Source organism: Polyodon spathula, chromosome 11 (genome assembly GCF_017654505.1).
Source record: "Polyodon spathula isolate WHYD16114869_AA chromosome 11, ASM1765450v1, whole genome shotgun sequence".
Taxonomy (NCBI): domain Eukaryota; kingdom Metazoa; phylum Chordata; class Actinopteri; order Acipenseriformes; family Polyodontidae; genus Polyodon; species Polyodon spathula.
The window spans coordinates 1,419,312-1,439,052 of NC_054544.1; the positions used below are offsets into that span (position 1 = coordinate 1,419,312).

Consider the following 19,741-nt stretch of genomic DNA (forward strand, 5'->3'; position numbering starts at 1 on the left):
GAGTGCAGCATTAGCACGACTGTCCACTCTGAGTGCAACATTAGCACGACTGTCCACTCTGAGTGCAGCAGTAGCTAGACTGTCCACTCTGACTGCAGCAGTAGCTAGACTGTCCACTCTGACTGCAGCAGTAGCTAGACTGTCCACTCTGAGTGCAGCAGTAGCTAGACTGTCCACTCTGAGTACAGTAGTAGCTAGACTGTCCACTCTGACTGCAGCAGTAGCTAGACTGTCCACTCTGACTGCAGCATTAGCTAGACTGTCCACTCTGAGTGCAGTAGTAGCTAGACTGTCCACTCTGACTGCAGCAGTAGCTAGACTGTCCACTCTGACTGCACCATTAGCTAGACTGTCCACTGTGAGTGCAGCAGTAGCTAGACTGTCCACTCTGAGTGCAAATTTAGCATGACTGTCCACTGTGAGTGCAGCATGAGCTAGACTGTCCACTCTGAGTGCAGCATTAGCACGACTGTCCACTCTGAGTGCAGCAGTAGCAAGACTGTCCACTCTGAGTGCAGCATTAGCACGACTGTCCACTCTGAGTGCAACATTAGCACGACTGTCCACTCTGAGTGCAGCAGTAGCTAGACTGTCCACTCTGAGTGCAGCAGTAGCTAGACTGTCCACTCTGACTGCAGCAGTAGCTAGACTGTCCACTCTGAGTGCAGCAGTAGCTAGACTGTCCACTCTGAGTGCAGCAGTAGCTAGACTGTCCACTCTGAGTACAGTAGTAGCTAGACTGTCCACTCTGACTGCAGCAGTAGCTAGACTGTCCACTCTGACTGCAGCAGTAGCTAGACTGTCCACTCTGAGTACAGTAGTAGCTAGACTGTCCACTCTGAGTGCAGCAGTAGCTAGACTGTCCACTCTGAGTACAGTAGTAGCTAGACTGTCCACTCTGACTGCAGCAGTAGCTAGACTGTCCACTCTGAGTGCAGCAGTAGTTAAACAGGGGGAAGCTAGAAACTGGTTGATAATGTTACAATTATTTTCTTGAAAGAAGAGTAACAGTAGAAAACAGAACAGAGTTTTTTGTTGGCTCAAGTAATTTATTAATGGTGGAGAACAAGGTTCTAGAATTACTTCTGCCATCCTCAATTAGATTAGCATAGTAGGCAGATCGAGCAGCCTTGAGAGCATCCTTGTAGGCCAGTATATGTTGTTCATATGCCTGTGCATGAACAGTAACCCCAGTAACCCCGTTCAAGCCGGTGTCCTGCTGCTTTCATGGTGTGAAGTTCTGTAGTATACCGGGGGGGGGGGATGAGAAAAGGAGACCGTCCTAGTTTTAACAGGAGCTAAACAGTCAAGACATTAACGTGTCATTGTAATAGTTGACTAAATCATCAAGTAAATGATGCTGTTCCATGAAAGGTGCATTTTTGTAAATGCCCCAGACAGACTAGCTGGGGTAACAGAGTTAGGATTCGAAATGTTATGATACGTTTGCTATTACAAGGAGGTAGTGGAATACCCGTATTTAGTACTATAGCCTTTTGATACTAAAAGCATACATGCTAAGTGGGAACAAATTCATATTTAACATCAAGGTCCCAGCCGAAAGGGATTGGGGTGTATTTTGTGTGTGTGTATATGTATATAGAGTGCATGTGATTTCATTTCCTGCCATACTGCTCTGATGTTTGTTGTAACACTGCAGACTGCTGGTGTGTGGCTTCAGGTACCTGTGTTGTGCTGTCAGGGCCTGTCACAAATGATATGCCGTCTTTGTTTTGTTTTAGTCACCGGAATATACTGCTGTGTGTGTGGTGGTGATGGGGAGAAGAATTAGCAGTGTGGGCCCGGTTTTCTGCACGCTTGGAGACCCCTTTTTAAAAACTGTATTACCCATAATATTTAAGAAACAATACTGTGATGGGACAGATATAGGGCAAATTAAGTCAGCCTTCACCCTCAGCAGACAAATGACTTTAGGTTTTGGAAATGCTGATTTCATTTGGAAACACAACGTGCTGCATTAATTTTCAAAATATTTCACACTAAAATAATTTTTCAAGCCTGGTACTTAATCTGGAACCAAAATTCTCTATGCAGAGAAATACAGGAAATTCAGCAATAAAGTCCACAGCATTTCAAGGTGCTCCCTGCCGAGTTCCTCTGTATGACGATTAGGTCAGAGAGTTAAACTCTTTTTCTAGCATTCATCTGCTCTTCTCTTGTGATGCATGCAGATCTGCCCTGTAACCTCACACCCAGGGGTATTCTTGCATTCTAAGCAAATGCAGTTGTTTTGGTTTGTTTGTTTGTTTGTTTTGGGGGGGGGGGGGGGGGGGGGGGGGGGGGGGGGGGCTTGACCTGAATCTACAACTGTTGACTGACGTAATTATTAGACGGAAGAAAAAACGTCCTTTTATCCTCACAGCGGTACGCGACTCAGGTGTCAGTCTTGGGCCTATGTGAATCCACAGCCTTTTCTCTTTTCCACTTGTCCATAACATGTATCTCTACAGAGGATGCCCAATCCAGTCACACTCCATTAATTAGACAGCCATGTGGACTTCACTGGAGCGCTGGTGTTCCAGAATTAGTCATGGGCAGTGTTCTGTTGACAGGCACATCCTAAATGGAATCTGTTTATTTTTGTCATACAAGTGGAATATAAATCTACAGTAGTTAACTGTAATCTGGGCAGCCAAGATTGGACGACAGTAAAGTGGAACTGGTTTCTTGAAATGAGACCACACACTTTTGGAATGGAGGGCCCTGGCACAAGAATTGAACCTTTCAAATTGGCTTCCTTAACCAAAGAAATTCTGTTGCACTTATAAATAAGTGTTGATATTTAGTAAGCAGGCTGAGTGCCCCTTTTTATACTAACTGTGCAAAGTTTCTAGAGGTTGATTTGAAACTTCAACTATCTGTCAGCCACGTTTGTTTCCCTTGCGGCATATACTTTTACACAGACTGAGGCCCCAGCTGGTTTCAGTTGGCTGCTACAAAATTGTTTGAAATGGACGGGCTGGAAGTGGAGGATGTCAGCCCGGCGTTGGAGGTCACTGAAGACTTCCTCCACTGTATTGACTGCCCTGTAGAGAACGGACACAGCAGCAGCAGCATCAGCATGATAATTACAGCATACAGGAGATGCCTGAGCTTACTGGGCAGAAAGGCTTCATCAGCAAGGCTGGGACGACTCACGCAGTCGAGCTCCGAAACAGTTCCATCAGGAACCACAGCAGCACTTTCTGGGGCTTGCTGAGCAAGGAGCAGCTGAATCAGGGCTGCGATGCAGCCACCAACAACCTGGAGTGGGCAGAGAAGAAAGAGCTGCCCTCCTTCAACATCTTCAGCATGTGTCAGGGCAGAAGGAGCAGGAACAGGGCCCGTTCCACCAACGACCTGGCAGGCCAGGCCAAAGAATCGGCAGCCTTCAGACGTGGGCACAACCGCTCGAGGTCCGACACAAATTACAAGTCTGTCCCCGACAACGGAGCCCCCTCCCTGGAGAGGAATCAGGCTGCCGTCAGTGACCTGCAAAGGAAAGAAGGTAGGGAGTGTTGAGGAAAAACGGTTATTTTAAACTTCTTGAAATGCAATACATCTTCTCCTCATCACAATGCTCTGTCGGTCTGAGGCTGTGTGACTGTTGAAGAAGACGCATATGTTGGTATTACATGAAGCTTGAGACTTATTGGGATTTAGTTTTCCAGAAACACATTTAATGCTATTTAAAATCAGCTCCCATTCCCTTTGAATCAATTCCAACAGATCATTGATACAAATTGTAATGAGCAGTATTCTGTTAAAATGAGCTTCTCACAGGGGCAACAAGCTACTTCAGTGAAAGCAGTTGAACAATCACGACAGTTGTGTCTCTAAAATGCCTCTTCTAAGGAATGGGAATTGGAATTGGGAATTGATTTTAAAAAGGAAATGGAATTGGAATTGAAAAACAGGAATTAATCCCGACTCTGAACACAGGGTCCTATCACATCAGTAAAGCCACATTATTTTGGGTGCATTGATTATTATTCGTATTTATTTTTCATTTACTTTAATTGGAGACTCTGCAAGGCAGGTTCTTCTACATCCAAGATGACAGAAATGACCAGGGATTTTACACAAGGGGCCGTCTCAAAAGGGATGCTACCCAACTCTGACCTGCTGAGCCACGGGTGTCCGGTCACGGTCCTGCTGAACTCTAGGTTCAGCGGGTAAAATGAGATCATTAACTAGTTCAGGGTCTGGGTGCAGGTTTATTTGGTTCAATTAAGCAGTTCAATTAAGCAGTTTAGAACAGGGTTGGAAAAAAGACCAGAACTGGAAGAGCCAACTTCAACCACCCCTGTTGTAAGCTGTCAGCTATGCAAAATACAATTCAATAGAAAAACATTTTCCCCAAACCTGGTTCAGACCTAGACTGGAGTTTGGCCAGAAGCATTGAGTATTAAATGTGATGGTCTTGGGTTAAAATCTAAATTAAAATCACCATGGAGATCATTAACCAAAGTTTGTATCTAGATCCTTGCATCCTGCTGGTAAACAGTTCATTTTAGTCGCTACAGTATCGCTGCCAACTCCAGATTACCTACTGATTTTGAAATTCCTACAAAATTTCAAATACTAGAGCAAGAATAGTGGAGAACGTTATTAAAAGCAAACCCGATACAGTCCAGTGCTGCACGCTGGCAGCTGTTGGGCCAGTCATCCTTTTCATCCTCTTTATTGTACAGATGAGGCCCAGATGTTGACTGTGCTCTTCTATGATTGTGTCTTCCTTTCTCTCTGTCTCAGTCTAATTTGCTTTCTTTTTTAAACGATTTTCCCTGTCAGAAACAGAGAGGCAGCAGTTGCACACAGAGCACACAGAGGCCGCTCTCAATAGATCAATATTATCCATCTCATTGTGCTGAGGCAATGGAAGAGAAGAAAGCTTCTCTATCAAACCTCTACCTCCATCGCCAACCCCCATATGGAACAAGGCATTTGAATTTTAATGGAACATTATTTTTTTGTCCCTCGTAGAATGGAAACGGGAGCATCCACTTCACTGACATGTGAGGAAAAAAAAACAAAAAAAAGCCAAGCTGAATAGGGCTTGCTCTCATGCTAGAAAAGCATGTGCTTTTGTGAGATGAGTGTGAATTTCTCATATGGAAAACATTTCAAAATGTCATCTATAGTCCAAGTAATATTAGCAATGGTGATTTTTTGGTTTGTGTGGAATTATAGGGCTTCTGCAATAAGGTTTACAATAATGCTGGATTAGTGCATTAACAAAAAAGAAGAATAAAACAAGGAGCTAACAGAATGTGCAACAATTATGGCTAATATAAGCGTGGAATAGCATGTCAGTCAAATGCATTAAGAAACAGGAGGCAGGGGAGAAAGCCCCCCCCCCCCCCCCGTTTTCTTCAGTTTCTTCGGAGACGGTTTCATTCTTTTCCTCACTTATACAGCTCTGGCTAAACGTTTTGAAATCACAACACAAGTCAATATTGAATCCTTCTGTAACATAAAAATCTGCTCAAATATTTGTATTAGCATTGAAAACGGGTAAGCACCTGTCGTCTTTGTGTTCAACATTGTTCTCTGCCAGATTCGCCAGAGTATGTGATTCTAAATCGTTTCCATTACAGGTAGATATGGCTGGGAAAAAAGTGCTTCAGTTAGTGTGGCCAGGCTCAGTTAACCATGGGCAGATAGACAAGTTAGTACAGAAAGACACCCCCACTGCACTGGCAGTGGCAAAGAGCAGCTCTTCTTCAGAGCCAGGGAAACTGACTTGTTGCTCTTTCAGCCCATTCCTGCCCAGGACAGGGTTCCAAAGCACTGTTTCAACCACCCAGATCTTACATTGATGAATGGAACCTTGTGGATCAATGAAGAGCCTTGTTGGAACAAGGTTTTGTGTTGCAGCTGACAGGAACAGCTACAAGTGAGTTCTGCTGGTCCACAGCAGAGGCGGGCAGCTCCATCCCTACAAGTCTAAGGGCCTGTTCGGAATTGTTTAATTGAACCAGCCTGTAGTAGATTGGGCTCCGGGACTGGCATGCCCACTCCAGGGCTGCCCCTCTAGGGCCTGTAGGTTTAGTATTAGGAGTTGCCGCTATAGGGATGAACAGTTTTTTTTTTTTTTTTTTTAAATAGGAGTCTGATTGCTGCATTAAATCTAAGTTTTTTGGCAGTGCCATACTGTAGCTATAATATTTATGGAGCTGCCATATTTTTTATTTCATCCAGGCCAAGGTGTGCCTAAATACATGTGGACATGGCGTGCTAACACAAGTCTGTTTAGGGCTTTCCTCATGGCACTTTTACAGGAGTGTACTGGAAAAGTTCAAACATAATTAAACTTGCTCTCACCACTGGAGATTTGTTGAAAACATGGTTTAGGATATGCTATGCCACCTCACCAACTCATTGTGGAAGCCATCCATATTGGGTTTTACCTGCGATAGCTTTCAACCACTTTTCAGTGCAATTACCAAGCCCTTTGAAGATGGTGAGATGTACAAATTGAATTCAGGTTAAAGTAATTGTGACTAATTCATTTTTTCTCTTGACACTTTAAATCTTTCCACTTCCTGGCTCTGTTATATACTGTATACATGTATGTACACACACACACACACACACACAGACACATATATCATGAATCACGTATATTAAAGTATTGTTATTTGCAGGCAGCACATCTGACCTTTTTTCAGGTATATGGCAATTCCCTGAATAGTATACTTTCTTGTAGTTTTGATCACAGTGTTATTTTAAGTACAAGAGCCTTATAAAAATTAAAGAAAAACATGTGCACAGATGTATTTATTTATTTATTTACTAATTTAATTAATGACTCAACCCTGAGAGTGAACTGTGATTGTTTACATCACTGTTTTGAAGCACGTGCTTGTATACTTACAGAATGGCACATTCACAGGAAGCTAATTTGACGAGATATTTCAGGGCAATGCAGGGGATTGAGAGCTCGCCAGGCTGTGTTTATTAAATGTTTATAATAATAAGACATGCAGTGGAAACAGTTTGAGGGCAACTTAAAACAAAATTGTGGTTCCTGATAAAACTAGGACAGGCTAGGAATTCACCTACAACACTGCCTGTCAATGCCTGCTGAGAGTCCAGTAGCAAGGACTATTTAAGAGATCAGAGCTTCTTCATTATCCTGTGCTGCCCACCCAGCCAGGAGGATGACATCACAGCTGCACAATCATAAACGTGTTGTTGTTTTTTGTATAAGGTGTCTGTAAAATAAACAGTTAAAGATAATTCAACTGTTTTTTGTTGTTGTTTCCTAAATCTGTGCTAATTGCTGAGGTTTGGCAAGCAGTACTGCTTTTAATCAGTAGGCTGTCTGTTATGTTGCATAGACTGTGGTACGCACTGCAAGGCCATTCAGACAATGTACACACGCACTACGTGGAATTTTCTTTGAATGCTAGTGAAGTGCATTGCATGCTGGCCAGACAATCAGAAACTCAGAGTGATTTTTAACGGGTGTTTAGACAAAAAGGTGAGTGGCAGTTAGTGGGAGTTGTGCTTTATTTCTCAGGAATGCTTTTGTTTGGGATTTTATAATGAATGTGTTTTTTTTTGTTGTGCTGTCAAGCACACATACTTTCACTGGTGATTGTGCCAATCATGCAGCAGAGGTTGATCAATACAAACTGCTTTAACAACAATTACAAGGACAGTTCAAGTGTTTAAACAACGGGGCTGTCAAATCAGGACAGGCTGGCGCCTGACCAGCGGAACTGGCAGTGGGTGGTCATGGATAAATCTGCCAGTCTCCAACGATTTTCTTTTTTGCTTGTTTTTGCTTAAAGTTAATGAGAATTAGTGTCTTCAAGGAAGCCGATTTTAATAGATGATTTAATGAACAGCACTTGGGGACTAAGATAAATAATCTGCACTTTGTTCTGCTCATCTCATTTTTTTTTTCAGGTTGACACTTGGAATATATTAAATGCTAAAAGGGAGGTTAGTCACCTCCACGTATCTTGTGTTAGCATTCAGGCCACAGCAGAAGCAACAGAAGCGATTTCTGTCTGAGGACTGTCCGGTGAATTTATATTCTCCTTGTCTCAGCATGTCCCTAGAAGCCATTCATAAAGCCAGAGCCACTTTATGTTAGTCTGCTTCTGGGGAGGGGAGGGGATCTTCACTTGGCACAGCTATAAAACAGCGGTGTTACAAACTATAGGATTGAGATGAGATCCAAATACTGGCTTCAACATTGGCATTCCCCTTGTGTTTGCATCCTGCATTGAAAGTCATTCGCTGTAATAAACACAGGCATATTTCATTACCCAAGTATCAGCTTTGATTAATGTACAAACATTTTAGGATTTTATGGAATTAATGAGTTTCACTTTGGCTCGTAGCAGAAGCACAATTAAGGTGATTGATTTTTGCCAGATATTTCGTTGCAATTATATTGCAAAAAATTACAGCTAGCACTACAAAAAGATATAACATATTTGGAATTTTCTTTAGTGCAACGCAGATGGCTGAAAAAAGCACATTATGACTTGGATTGATTGCCTGTGTAATAGCACTGGACGTAGTCATCAAGCACTGTGTTTCTTTCTTTCAGCTTTTCCAAACATTCTGAAGAAGGGATACCTGGTGCAAAGGGAAAGCGTGGGCAGCCTCTGGAGCAGCTGTTACATTGAGCTGTCCCCGTGCGAGCTGCGCATCTACAACCTGGACAGCAGCGGGAACCAGCTGCTCTGCACCGCGTACTCCCTGTCCCACTGCCACAGCGTCGTGGCCACCGACAACCAGGACGCCAAAATAGTGGACGCCGTCTTCTTCAACAACACCCGGCTCCAACTTCGAGCCCAGTCCCAGTGGGAAGCTCTCGACTGGGAACAGAGGCTTTTGGAACGACTCTCGGCAGTGCGGCCAGCTCCACAGGAGGATAAACTGACCGCCCAGGCTCCCTGGCAGCTCAGCAGGCCCACGGCCCTACCCCTGTTCACACAGCACTGCCAGGATGTCTTGAAGACCGGGGTGCTGTATCAGCTGACGAGCCAGAACAACTGGCAGGCCTTCACCTTTGTGCTGAGTAAGAGCCACCTGGTGGCTTTCCCAACAGAGGGGAGAGGGTCTGTGTCAGACCCCCTCTTCCGTTATAACATCGGGACCTGCGTGGCAGTGCAGAGAGACGAGAGCGGCGGCTGCGTTCCAGGTCATCTTCCCTGAGGAGGGGCTGTGTCTCCGAGCGGAGAGTGAGAACAAGACCCTGGACTGGGCAGAAGCCAATAGGGTGGCTGCAGCATCGCAGAGGGCTTCTGGGCAGCCCTCTGATGTCACCCTCTGGGGGAAGCCTGCCAAGAACTCACAGAGGGACAAGAGGCAGTCCATGACCAGCAGCTTCCTAGGCATCCTCACCACCCTCGCTGTGGAGAAGGGACTCACAGCCCAGAGCTTCAGGTGTGCAGGTGAAGTTTAATTTTTTTTCTCTATTTGTTTTTTTTTATAATTTAGTCGGCGTCCTGGTTGTCGGTGGCCACGACGCTGTGGCAGTGGGACAGGGAGTACGCGGTGCAGAGCAGCTGGTTCCCGCTGCTGTCCAGGTTGTAGATGTGCAGCTCGCACGGGGCAGCTCAATGTAACAGCTGCTCCAGCGGCTGCCCACGCCTTCCCTTTGCTCCAGGTATCCCTTTAGAAATATAAATTGGCCTTTTTTAAACTGAGCTTGAGTTACTTCTTAGGAATACTTTAGGGACCTGTTCAGTCAGTGTATTGGTGTGTTTGTATGTTAAAGTGCCATACTGTATGGTAATATCCTAATGCCTTTCCCAGAACACCGTAGAGATTTCTTTTTTTAAATGTAGGTGACATTATATATTTAGTTATAGCTGTTTGCCTGTTAGGCACTGTTTCAGGATGGATAAAAACATGGCAGCTGTCCGCCTCGGTTAAATTTACAGATTACACCTACGGGGCACTGTGGCACTGGTCCTGCCTTGGGTCATCTCGATACCTGCTTTGGTACCGCTGAACCTCGTCAGCGGGGAACGTTTGGATCTTAAATACAGAGTTTCAATAGTACAATTGGGTTACAGTCAGGGGCACTGGAAGTAGTGGTGCTGGGGGTGCGGCAGCGCCCCCTGGCTTTGCGTGGCTTCCATCATATACAGGGGTTACGGTTTTGTTCAATGGCTTTCAGCACCCCCACTTTAAAAATGGTTCCATTGCCACTGGTTGCAGTAACAAAATCCCCTTTCTTGAAGACTTCAAAGAAATGACTTTAAATGATCTGTTTTACTATTCAGTTATTATTTAAAGTTATGATGATGAAGATGGTAATGATGATGGTGGTGATGGTTAGCAGGCCTTTGTACATTGTAACTAAGTTGTAATAAAGTTAAAAACCACCTTGGTTTTTATATCCACTGCAGGTGTGACAGAGCCTCGTTTTGTACAAATGGACAAACTGTATTTTTGACCTACAGTATTTGAAATGAGGGCTCAGAAGCACTAATCCTCTCTGTGGTTGTCCCACAAGAAAGGGAAGAGTTGTTTTTCATGCCCCTCCTAGTTTAATTCAATCTATCAGTCTCAACAGAGCAGAGTGGCAATTAGTCTGGGTCCCTCCTGTGCACCTTCTTTTCTTTGTTCAGGTACTAAGTAGACTCATTTGCATCATTCAATACCAAAAAGCTATAAAAACTAACGTTCAGAATTCTAGAAGGCTATCCACCACAAAGGAGAATTTCTTTATTTGAATCCGCTTGTAACAATGCTCAGGGAGGTACAGGGAGAGTCCCGGGGCAGCTCTACCATGTTGGGGTACAGGGAGAGTCACGAGGCAGCTCTACTATGATGGGGTACAAGGAGAGTCATGCGGCAGCTCTATCGTGTTGGGGTTCAGGGAAAGTCACGGGGCAGCTCTACCATATTAGGGTGCAGGGAAAGTGTGACGAAGTGCCCTCCCCTGTGTATATTATCTGTTATATGTTGCGTGTTGTGTGTTTAATGTTGGTGTATAGGCATTGGTACACCGGATATAAACAGGTCTGTTTCACGTGTGTTTAAAAATGTATATTTATATTTAGGCACGAGGATTGCACAGCACTTCACATGCAAGTAAAAAGTAATATATGAGCACAGGGAATTGCACTTTATTAATTCACATGCAGTTGTACCGCGACTCCAATTGAATGATTGATTGCTAATCGAGTCTCGGAACAGCTGCATAAAAGCAGCATGTTTTTACTCACTCGGGGTTGTGTGTTCGGTGAGTGGAGAACGGGATAGGAGACGGAGGTAGTAATTATAATTATAATAAGAATAGTAAAATATCTGCTCACTGTATTTTTGTTTAGTATTAGTCCGTTTTGTTTGTCTCTTTGTTTTGGCGACGTGTGCTGTGTTTGTGTTTGTTTGTACAACATTTTTATATTCTGTTCTGTTTATTAAATGCTGAGCGAAACATTCGCTCAGCTCCACCAAACCACACCTCTGTCGTTCATTCCTTTTCCTAGTTCTGACGCCGCCCACTTCAGCCGTCTTTGTGACAGAGAGTCACAGGGCAGAGAGAGTCACGGGGCAGCTCTATCGTGTTGGGGTACAGGGAGAGTCATGGGGCAGCTCTAATGTGTTGGGGTACAGGGAGAGTCACAGAGCGGCTGTGCTATGTTGGGGTGCAGGGAGAGTCACGAGGCAGCTCTACTGTGTTGGGGTACAGGAAGAGTCCCGGGGCAGCTCTACTGTGTTGGGGTGCAGGGAGAGTCACGGGGCAGCTCTATCGTGTTGGGGTACAGGGAGAGTCACAGGGCACCTCTACCGTGTTGGGGTTCAGGGAGAGTCCCGGGGCAGCTCTACTGTGTTGGGGTACAGGGAGAGTCACAGGGCAGCTCTACTGTGTTGGGGTTCAGGGAGAGTCACGGGGCAGCTCTACTGTGTTGGGGTTCAGGGAGAGTCACGGGGCACCTCTACCGTGTTGGGGTTCAGGGAGAGTCACGGGGCACCTCTACTGTGTTGGGGTACAGGGAGAGTCACGGGGCACCTCTACCGTGTTGGGGTTCAGGGAGAGTCACAGGGCAGCTCTACTGTGTTGGGGTTCAGGGAGAGTCACGGGGCACCTCTACCGTGTTGGGGTTCAGGGAGAGTCACAGGGCAGCTCTACTGTGTTGGGGTACAGGGAGAGTCACAGGGCAGCTCTACTGTGTTTGGGTGCAGGAAGAGTCATGGGGCAGCTCTACCGCATTGGGGTGCAGGGACAGTCACAGGACAGAGAGAATCACGGGACAACTCTAAGTGTTGGGGTTCAGGGAGAGTCACGGCGCAGCTCTGTCGCGTTGGGGTGCAGGGGGAGTCACGGGGCAGCTCAAAAGAGGAGATTGAAGCAGGTCTCCTGATCGGGAAGTGCTGGGATGGAAATAAGACTCAGATTGCATAGCAGTGTCACCCATTCCAGGTTTTATAACGAGTATGCATGGTTTCTCTCGGATAAATATCTTAGGGGTAAAGAAAGTGGTATTTAAAAAAAAATGCTAAAAGAAGTGTTTGCTAATCTCTGGGTCTGGGTAATACAAGGAGCATTGACACTCAGTATCCATTCTCTGAAAATGGCTTGAGTTGATCTTGGTGCGCACAAGTAATTTGTAGCAAGTCTGATTTCGCTGTGGCTAAGAATTTACTTTAAAAACTCCAGTGCAGTCTGCTTACATTTTTAACAGTTTCACTGACTGCTGGCTTCTGGTAAGGACAGTAATTAGTGGGTTAGGTTACTTTTTACATGTGTTGCAAGTAAATGAAACCTTTCCTTGTGAAGTTCTTTCCCAGCTGATTTTAAGTAAGCTCTTTGTACAGCAAAAGGAAAGCTGTGAATGTGCATAAGCTTTATATGTGTGGTGTTTGTTTTTATCTCAACACCTTTGTGTGCTGCTGGAGAAGACTTCTCTCACTCATTCGAACACACACATCCACTGGAAGAGTGCAGGCTGTCACAGCTGCCCTTCTGTGAGCACCACATGAAAGACAACTGCACAAAATAGTCGTTATTATTCATGTGCAAGTCTGTGATTAGCAGCGGGTTTCCAGTATTGAATTCTGTCAGAATGTATTCCTTAATAATCAGTCTTGTAAGTGGATAGCTACCAGGGCCCACTGTGAGCCGCCCAACAATGCACTGGGATTTAATGTGGCAATATATCATACAGTACGTATATCAAAAATATACACAGGGATGGAAATATGACTCCTAGTGCATAGCAGTTTCACCAATTCTCGGTTTTACTACAAGCTTGATTAGCCACAGTGTGTATAGGTAACAAGCACAAGTGAGTCTTGTTAAACTTACAGTATTTATGAATATAGTTATGGATAGAGTCAACTAAAATATTAAGGTATCAGACCCACTCGTAAAAACAGAAAAAACAGGCCTTAAGTTCTCACACACACACACACACACACACACACACACACACACACACACACACACTATCCTACCGGGATTTAACTTGGTGAATTTGCATTTTTATACTATTTTGTAAAAGCACATTTCCATGAGATGTATAATTTATAGTATGTATTTATGCATTGATATAAATCTGTGTTTTATTTATTTATGCTTTTTTATTATTAAATTGCAACACTTTAAGTTGATTGTTTGACTTGTGTTTTTAGAATCAGTCGGTCCATTTGAAAGGGAAAGCTAACCTTCCCAATTCAGTACCCATACACAGACACAAGAACAAAGGGAAAAAAGTTCCCATTCCTCCCTGCTTGTTTTTCCCCAGTTTTTTGCCCCATGAAGAGTTCACAGCACAGCCCCCCGCTACTCCAATTCCAGGGATCTGTTGGAAAGTCCCTTTGACTGCATTTAAATGTCACTCAATTATCCTGGGAGGGGTGGGGGGCAATGGGCAGCCCCTTGTATTAAAGTTTAATCACTTTCTACTAAATAAATAGAGGAGCCCTCCAAGGAGCTGTCAGGGGGATTAGGAGAGGAGAGGAGAGGAAAAAAGGGAGAAGCAGAAAAAGAAAAAGAAAAGGTGCCGTTTGTTTGCCAGGCTGTGGCAGGACAATGGGCGGTTATTACTGTAGCTTTCCTGTCTGTTTCTTTGCAGTTCAGGCTTTGATTGACCCCCCCCCCCGCCTGACACTCTCCGGCCCCAATTTGTCAGTCTTCACAATGGAGGGATTTGTACCTTGTATGTGTGTTATAGTGGGTACAGCCCCGGCTGCATTAGCTTCCCATTCAAAGGGGGACCTGGCCTTAATTACTGGACTTAACACTAAATGGCTGAGGAATTTAGACACACAAAAAAACACATCTTAAAAAAAGAAAAAAAAGAAAAGTGACCCCATCACCTCCACCCCCTCCATCTGCCATCTAAAAAAACACAATTACAGTATACAGTTCTTTCTTTCTTTCTTTCTTTCTTTCTTTCTTTCTTTCTTTCTTTCTTTCTTTCTTTCTACATAAATCATTTTAGTTTGGAAGAAAGGATAACCCAGTTCTGGTGCTTAATGTCCTGTGGCAGCTGGTCTAGATGTGTGGCAAGGTCCTGATTATATTACCTGCAGCAGCCCCTATAGGTTTCCCTTTCTGTCCTCAAGGTCCTGATTATATTACCTGCAGCAGCCCCTATAGGTTTCCCTTTCTGTCCTCAAGGTCCTGATTATATTACCTGCAGCAGCCCCTATAGGTTTCCCTTTCAGTCCTCAAGGTCCTGATTATATTACCTGCAGCAGCCCCTATAGGTTTCCCTTTCAGTCCTCAAGGTCCTGATTATATTACCTGCAGCAGCCCCTATAGGTTTCCCTTTCAGTCCTCAAGGTCCTGATTATATTACCTGCAGCAGCCCCTATAGTTTTCCCTTTCAGTCCTCAAGGTCCTGATTATATTACCTGCAGCAGCCCCTATAGGTTTCCCTTTCAGTCCTCAAGGTCCTTATTATATTATCTGCAGCAGGATCCTAGAGGGATGCACCCATCCCCATACCTGCGCCCCTACCAGTGTTAAAACCCCCATGCATCGATTCACACTGATGGAACTTTATGGCAGTTATCTTACAAATGCCTGACACTTGCCAGAAACTGTAAGTAAATAGTGAACATCTATCTGCTAGTTGTGTTGTTTAAACTCCAGAAATGGGCTCTGCTTTAAAAAGGAATTGGCTTATTCGACATAACGTTGTAAAAAAAGAAAAGAAAAAAAAGTGACTTGGCTTAGTTTCCGTTGTGTGCAGTAGCTACAATTTATACGTTTTAAAATGATTTGAATGGTTTGTCCCTCACAGTTTGTAAGGAAGAAGGTGTTTGAAAATGTGTAATGATTGATTATGTCAACCTGAAAAAGAGAACCTTTAATACCCCAAAAGACACCAAGAGTTTTCCCAGATGAGATGGAATTTAATTTGTCCACTCCAACATGGTTTTGTTCTTTTTTTTAAATAGACACCTTTTATATTTACAGCAAGGGGGTGGGGTACGTTTTGGGGTTTGGGATTCACACTCAGGAGCATAAACAACACACGGGGTCTTGAAAAGATGCAATGAATGCACCCACATCAATGGCATCTTGAACCTGCTGGTTACAATGGGGTTTGGGCAGGGAGCAGAGTCCCTCCCTCCACTGTGGAGAGCCAGTGATAGAGGGAAGGTTCAGGATCAAAGGTGCGGAAGGCCCCCTCGCTCTCAGTACAAACAGCTTCATTAGTGTATGCTTCTCACCGCACATCACTTTCAGTGGAAACTTCAAAGGAGCCAGCTCGCTTTATACGTTTTTTTTTGTTCTGTCTGTGTAAATAAATTGCCGGTTTAAAGCAATGCAGATAATACATCTTGAGAAAGCATAACTGTTCATTCGTTTATTCATTCCCAAGTGTTGATGGTGTGTACCCCACCCGCTGCTTCACATGTACGCCTTAGAAGTTATTGTTCTTCATTCTTATACAGTAAGACCCTCTCTGGTCTTTTTTTCTTTTTCTCTTAATTGAGATGAATTAAGTGCTCATGAAAGGTGCTTGATTAATGGCTAGTCCTTTAATTATCCATTGACCAGGTACAGCACACAAGCAGTGGGAGCTTTCCCACACTGCCCCTCCAATGCAGTTCAGCGTTCGTTCCCATCAAGCACTAGGCCTGCCTGCGAGAATGGCGCCAATTAGTGGCACTTAGAAAACAGCAGTGTCTGTGATGTGATGGACGCATGCACATGCTGGACAGTGCCGCAGATTCGACACAAGAATGAATGGCAGTCAGCGCTGATATTGTTTCAACCTCTGTGTATTTATGTGTGTGTTTGTGGGTTGTCTGCTATTACAACTGAATGGAATATATGTACAGTATATTAGTGGCCATTTTTTAGAGCCTTTATAAAACAGAAAAGACGGGCCGGTGCTCCAGATTGTGTGCTGAGGTTTGGGATCTGCCGAGGGCTCCCGTTGGATTGCACAGCATCACTCAGCTGTCTGCTTCCCAGAAACGAGAGAGCTGTGGCTTTCGACTGCTGCGCCCTCTTATTCCCAAGTGGGCTTCCTACAGTAGCGTCTGAAGAGCAGAGAGCAAGCAAAGGAAGACTGAATCCATGCACAGCTGTGTGAGAGTACTAGAAGGACACCTGCACTTCTAGAAAGGCAGCCATTAAACCATAATACTGTCTCCGACTGTCACGATGGTTTATATTCCAACCGGGTCATGTCCTTTAAATCGATATTTCTAGTGGTTTTAATTGTCAGGTGTGTTGCTGTGTAAATTACAGGGCGAAACTGACACTCAACATTAAGTGCAGGTTGTCTGTCCTTGGCAGTGAAGGGGTCTGTATAATTTGATAATGGCTACAGCAGTTCAGACATAACCACGGCCTTTTTATATCTCAGGCTGGGCCAAGGACAGTAACCCAGTCTTGTTTCTTGGATTCAAATCGAATGATTACACACAGTGTAGTTAACCCAGAAGCGCTTTAGAAATGTTCATTTTGTGAAGTTTGTTTGATGTGATGAGCAAGGCAATGATCCTTTTCAGTTGGGAGTTTCTTGCCACACCTAGCAATGCTGTTTATTTAAACCAATTCTACGTCCGTTTGCAATCACAGTTTCCTGCACAGCTGTATTTTTTACCGCACATGGTGTACTCCGTGCACAATCTATACACATGGTTTTATACAATGTAATGTTTTTTTTATTTTTGGTTGGACATGTATTTGTAAGCACAATTCTGTATTTATCAACTAATTCATTTAATAATGTCCTACCGATGATTTGGCGGTCCAGTCCTACTGTAGTACAGTTGCATTAATATCTTTTATACAGGGTTGTCAGAGTGTTCCAGCACTTTGTAGAGCAGTTCTGCCTGCTCCACAGAGCTAGTCTGAAGCTCCCCAGATGTTGAGAGCACCTCACTTTCAATCAGTGTTCAATCACGTGGCCTTTGTAGTCTTAAAAACACGGTAACCAGGGAAACAGACACAGTGCTTCCTCTGGTCTTTCTTTTTGTGCTGTATTTGTACTTGCTGAGGTGTGTCAGCCAAAAGAAGGCAGGGTTATTATTATGATTTTTTTGTTTTCTTTTAAAGGTTTTTTGCTCGTCCTTTGCACAGTGAGTTTGTTTTTTGTGTTTATGCAGTAGAGCCTCTTTCAGGTCTAGAAGCAACAAAGGGGGGAGACATTAAAAGAACCCGGAGCATGACGCTCTCATGAAAGCCTGTGCACGGAGTGGAGAGGGGGAGGAGCACAGGAAAGGACTGAAATGCACTTCAGCATCTAGCAGCATCAAATACAATTTAATTGTATTTGAATGTGCACCCTTTAGCTAAAAAAAACAAACACCCCCAGTGAATCCTTTTCAAATTGTATCTGAGAGCAATCACATGAGACTTTCTCTAACCCTGTCTCTGATACAATACTGGTATGCACATAAGCCTCATAATAAACTGCACTCTATTCTAGCTATATCTCCTGTACAGTGCTACTGTTCTGTACCCTGAGTATAGGCTCTTTAGAAGACTCTGTATTATAACTCTATTTCTGGAGAGTGGCTGTCGTCTTCTACCTCTAACATCCAGCCTGTCATCTAATGCTCTCTCTGAGACAGGACTCTGGAGTGCCATTCACCATCACCACCCAGGCTCTGTATTCCAGTCGTGTAGTAAAAGGCCACCACTCTCATTATAAGGCTTTCAGTTTTTGTTTTTTTCAGTGGCACTTAGCTGCCATTATACTGCTCCTTCTTCCTACTCTAAAATTATCATCATCAGTATTATTCCAGATTTATAAATAGTAAAAAAATAAACAAATAAATAACTCGTCCTGAAAGAGCAGCTACAGCACGTTGGATTTTTATAGCAAGTGCAATTTACAAACTGGCATGAACAGGCACACTGTACACAAAGTAATACTAGGACTGGTTTTGTCTGATTCTGCTGGATCAAGACGTGTCTTGCTTGCTGAAGTGTGAGGGTTTGCACCCATGGGATAATGTAGTTTAAAGATGATTTTCAGTCTGTCCTTTCACAGATTCTATTTGCGCTCTCTTTCTGCACCATTTTACTGCATCCTGAATAGGAAGATTAGTACATGTTCCAGTCACTGTGATGGATGGCAGCATTAGAGTGTTTGAATGATGTATGGCAAAGCATATTAACAAACATTGCAAGCCAGAGTGCACTATGGTAAATGCACAGTATAACCGTGAGAAAAGCGTGGGGGAAAACTGCAAGATTACCGTGCAAAAATAGCACGGTAAACATTTATCAGGTTTTGTTTTCCAGGTTGTCAGAGGCCCGTGGGACTCTCTCGTGGAAGAGCCAAGGTGTGTTGCTACAGCGGCTTGTATTACTGTCAGAGCTGCCACGAAGACGATGTCTTTCTCATCCCTGCCAGGCTTGTCCACAACTGGGACACAAGAAAGCACAAGGTAACAAGAGAGTCCAAACTCCACGACTTCAGCAGCTGATACAGAAATACCACCTGTTTAAATAGCTATTGCCTTTAAAACACACACACACACACACACACACACACACACACACACACACACTAATTATGTGGGATTACATTTAACCATATCTTTCAGTCAAGAAGTGCAGGGGATTAGTTTGTTTTCTTTGAATATGCTCCTGATTATCATTATTTTAAATGTTCAAGGTAAAGGGAGCTTACATTAGTAACAGAAGCATTAATATGATACTGTAAACTGAATCACTGAAAAATTCACAGAATGATACTGGGGATATAGTGATAGTTTTGTAATGTACTATATTGACTACTATATTTGCGATCTATGTAGTGTACTGTAGAGTTTATAAGACACACCTCATTGGGAGATTTTGCTAATTCCCTGGCTTTTTTGGGGTTTTTGTACCTCTCCCTTTGTGCCGCCGCTGGCTGTTTGTTGCTGTGCCCCACTCCCCTGTTTCCAGCGGCTCCTCTTTGATGTCTCTGGGCTTTGTAACCCTTCCACTCAGCATCACAGACGTGTGTGTGTGTGTGTGTGTGTGTGTGTGTGTGTGTGTGTGTGTGTGTGTTTGGGCAGGTATTACTATCAAATTGCGGACAAAAATGGAGAAAATGTCCCCACAAAGGTAGTACGTCCTGAAAAAATGATGTCCCCACTTTGTAAAACATGTTTTTAAGAACTAAATGTGCCAAAATATTTAGTTTGTTATCGACTTTCACCCTGTGTGGAGTTTTGTCTGACTGGAGCTAGAAATTGTAAATAAAAAACATCAATGAGAAGTCCCCACAAATATAGGAATGCAAACGTGTGTGTGTGTGTGTTTTTCTGCACAATGCTCAGGTCCTGG

The 19,741-nt window shown here is 43.9% G+C and overlaps 1 pseudogene; it reads left to right on the top strand.

The window, feature by feature from the left end:
- Positions 1-2,420: 2,420 nt before the first annotated feature.
- The window catches only part of LOC121322978, a 43,688-nt pseudogene continuing 26,367 nt past the window's right edge, over positions 2,421-19,741 (top strand).